The 4,091-nt window shown below is 37.1% G+C and overlaps 1 long non-coding RNA gene across 1 annotated transcript; it reads right to left on the bottom strand.

Moving 5' to 3' along the window:
* Positions 1-2,573: 2,573 nt before the first annotated feature.
* Positions 2,574-3,108, bottom strand: LOC148172183 (uncharacterized). Its single transcript, XR_015770378.1, has 3 exons — positions 2,876-3,108; positions 2,711-2,824; positions 2,574-2,660 (listed from the first exon to the last, which is right to left on the bottom strand). It is a non-coding gene; the product is annotated as an uncharacterized LOC148172183 (long non-coding RNA).
* Positions 3,109-4,091: the final 983 nt, after the last annotated feature.

The following is a 4,091-nucleotide window of genomic DNA, read 5'->3' as shown; positions in this document are numbered from 1 at the left end:
TTATGGTCAAAAATAAAAAAAAATAAAAATATTCATCGTTTGGAGTCGCAATTTTTTTTCGCGAAAAATCGACTATCGAATTTTGGGCTTTTAAGCACTTTTTCTAACGTAAAATGAGCCGAGAAAAACGATGGCGCAAACCGCATCTCAATATCTCTAATAGTTTCCGAGATATTTAACTTTAAAATTTATGAACATAACCTGTTTGTGTGCTGTCAAAATAATCAAGTTCGGACATACGTTAAGATACCTGTCCTATGTTTAGACACTATAATTTTAAATAATTAATAGAATCGTAATCAAGTCGTGAATGTTAAATCAGACTTCAGATTCTTACTCCTGAGGACCAAATTAATAAAAAGAGTATTTTCTTGCTTTAATTTTCATCGAAAAAATGCAAGTCAAATAAAAGTTTCAAAAATTAATAAAAAATTAACGGAGCGTCGGATCGAAAAATCTTTGACGTATTCTTGTTCCTGAGGTCCAAATTGATGGAAAAAGTCGGTTTCAAAGAGATTTTATTTTTTGTCAAAATCGCCAAAATCCATGGGTTAACCCCTTTGAACTTTTTTTGGCGAAAAACACGAAAGTTTTCAGATCAACACGAAACTTTGCACATGGCATAATTCGACATTTCTACATTCATTTCTGGTCTCCGTTCCTCGCTATCTGTGAGATTTTTTGAGAAAATGCAAATTAAAAATTTCAAAATTCAATTTCCCGCGTCAAGCAATCTGTCAACGAAGCATAGAAGCTAGGACATGCGTCAACAGTCTTTAGTCCATAAATAATATTAAATAAAATATTAACAAAGTCGTAAATCTTAAATCAAAGTTTAGATTCGTTTTTCTGAGATTAAAATTAACAAGTTAAGTAGTTTATTGTATTTATTTACACCGAAAAATGAATGCATAATGTGTGTATAATTGGTTGCCTACCTACATTGCAAATTTTAATTTTAAGTAAACTTATAATTACGTTTTGAATCTGACTTTAGAGTACAGAATCTTGTTCCTGAAGTCTAAATTAATAAAAAAAAAATGTTTTAAGAAGGTTTCGATTAAATTTCAAATATCAGTCGCGAAGAAACCTGTTTAGTTTTCAACCAATCACACACAGCCCAAATAAGAACCGGCAAATTTAAAGAAATTTATTAATAACACAAACATTAACATGAATAAATTAATGAGTACAAAGTTTCTACTTAAAAACTACAACAGGACTTAGAAAGACGTTGAAAACCGCCTCGACTACACTCCTTACATTAAATCTCGCTTCTTTCGGTCTTTTGACCGTCGTTAAATTGTTGTTACTACAAGCGAGACAGCCGATTTCGTCTAACCCGACTTGTACCTTGAACCCCCCACCTCGTTGTTGAAAAGTGTCCCCCCTTAAAATCCCCGCTTGCACTTTCGTGGTGATTTCGAACGTGTACAAGTTGTACCTCTTGTCGATTTGATCGCGCTGTAAAACGAGCTGCACTCTTCGCGGACTGCTTGCGTGATCGAAGATGGTGCGAAAACTGTTCGAAACCGAGCGGATTTTAATATCGTTTTTCAGTTTTCTGGGTTGATTTCAGGAGGATTAGAACCGAGAAGACGACTTGGATGAAAGCCGTGAATTTCTTGTACCGTGTTTGGGCGGTGAGGACCACGAAGAGGCAGAGAGACTGAAGATGAGGCCGGTGAAAACGAAGAAGGGCTAAGCTTCCGCGGAGTCAACGTCACGTGCATCGGAAGTCGTGGAACTCTCGCTTCACCTGCAACATTTGGAACGTGACAACTTGTCACTAGCATCAGCACCACCAGCAGCTGCGTTTCTGACTTCGCCAAAAAGAAAAAGGCTAGGAACCATACCAACTTCAAGTACAAGATCTTAAGGGCTAGATGTGGGTGGAGAATCGACCTCTGGACGGACCAAAGGGATGTGATCCAAAGCCTTCAGATCAGGATGGGATTAACAATGGGTAAATGTCCGTGGGAATAATCCACCGTGGCCGATGGGTAAAATGATGTATAATAACGCAAGTTTACACCAAAAAACAAGCGAGATATCGATATGAGAAGTTTGGCATTGTTTTTTTAATCATGAATTTTCGCGAAAATTTGTTTCATAAAAATATTATAATCTTCTATAACTAGACATTTAACAATCGTAGATAATATATATTAAAGAGCCACTTTGGGGTGATAAAAAATGACATAATAATTAAGTAGAAGCGAAAATTGCAAACGATTTGAGCACTTGTTTAGAAATGATAAGACAACAACGCTCGAATTCTGTTTTCGTGTTTGACGATCATCGCCTTCAACTTTCTTATTTCGTCGGCGAATTCTGGCAACGTTTTCTCCTAAATCAACAAAATTAGTTTAAGAAAAACCACAAACCTAAACTTGTGTTTGGTTTTGAGTCTTCCCCGATTTCGAAGAGCTTCGACACAGAAATGATCGCTTTCGATTCCATCCTTGAGCGAAATCAACAGACTCTTCAGTCGACAGCGCGCGCGCGCGCCGCACTGTCACCCAAAGTATCTGGATAGTCCGGTCAGTCCGGAGTTGTTTAGCCTATAAAACCTCGAGATTTCGCATCCTCTCTTCGGCATCATTCCTATGCCTGAGTTGAGTGTTGATGTAATATCACGCCTTCCACCATCTTCCTTCCTGCAAGAAGTGTAAAAAAGTTTCATCAAGAACATGTTTGTTTATCTCACCTGAAAAACTCTTCTTACTCTGTGCAGTCAATTGCTGTTTCTTCACGGCAAAGCTTTTAATTGCGCCTGCTTCTTGACCAACAGGAAAGACAACAAAGTTGTGTTAAGCTGCAACTAAGAGATTAAGGTGAGACCATGAATGGAGAGAAAAGAAAACAAACAAACCTTCCATCCTTCCTGAACAAACAGATCTCGCGTTTTCAAGAAACCAATAAATGATGTTTCCTTGACTTCACAAAATAGCTCACAAGACACCAGATGACCTTCAGAGCCTTTGTAGTACATATTTTCTTTCTTGACAACTGCATCTCGATGATGCTCTGTTTCCGTTGGTTGAGTTCCTTTGGCTCTTCTCTAGAGGAGAATACTCGTTTTCTGCTCGTAGACTCAACATTGCAAACTTCGTGCTCCCACAATGCAATAAGGCAACACTTGAAACATCTCCCAGTCACTGAACGACATCTTCAACCACTGGAAAAAGAACATTTGACTTTGAATTTAACCTTTTTCATCCATATTGCAGTAAAGCAGCACCTTTTTTGTGATGGATCAATTCACTGTACTCTGGGAGCACTGAATGGGTGGTTTCTTCAATTCTGTGCAATAACTTGCAGAGTCCTTCAGCGTTGAGCGACGACAACCGCCTTTTCGACATCTTAGGCTATGGGTATCATCCATCGATTCAGTCTCTTTAATAATAAACTCTGGTAATGAAGTTGGAACCTGGAAATACCACGAAACATTTCAAGGCTGGAATTCAAACAGTTTTCAGCTTACCTGCGTTTAAAAATTTCAATAAAGACCCATCAATTTGTTGCAAATCAACTCCAACTCTAAATAGCTTCAAATGAACTTCTTAACTTGTGTAATTTCTTTGCTACCATGCCCAGAAGAACGAGAAAGTAAACAGTAAAGAATTCTGGTAGTTTCTTGTGAAATCATGAACATAACCTCAATGTGTGCTGTCAAAATAGTCAAGTTAAGACATACGTTAAGATAGAGACACAATAATTTTTAATAATTAATAGAATCGTAACCAAGTCGTGAATGTTAAATCAGACTTTAGATTCTTACTCCTGAGGACAAAATTAATAAAAAGAGTATTTTCTTGCTTTAATTTTCATCGAAAAACTGCAAACCAAATAAAAGTTTGAAAAATTAATAAAACATTAACGGAGCGTCTGATCGAAAAATCTTTGACGGATTCTTGTTCCTGAGGTCCAAATTGATGGAAAAAGTCGGTTTCAAAGAGATTTTATTTTTTGTCGAAATCGCCAAAAATCCATGATGTTTAGTCTTTGAACTTTTTTTGGCGAAAAACGCGAAAGTTCGCAGATCAACACGAAACTATGCACATGGCATAATTTGACATTTCCACATC

This window comes from Gnatocerus cornutus, chromosome 7, assembly GCF_029298725.1.
Source record: "Gnatocerus cornutus isolate USDA-ARS CGAHR chromosome 7, icGnaCorn1.1, whole genome shotgun sequence".
NCBI classification, from domain to species: domain Eukaryota; kingdom Metazoa; phylum Arthropoda; class Insecta; order Coleoptera; family Tenebrionidae; genus Gnatocerus; species Gnatocerus cornutus.
The sequence above is the reverse complement of the archived record's forward strand: the minus strand, read 5'-3'. Positions and strand labels throughout refer to the sequence as shown.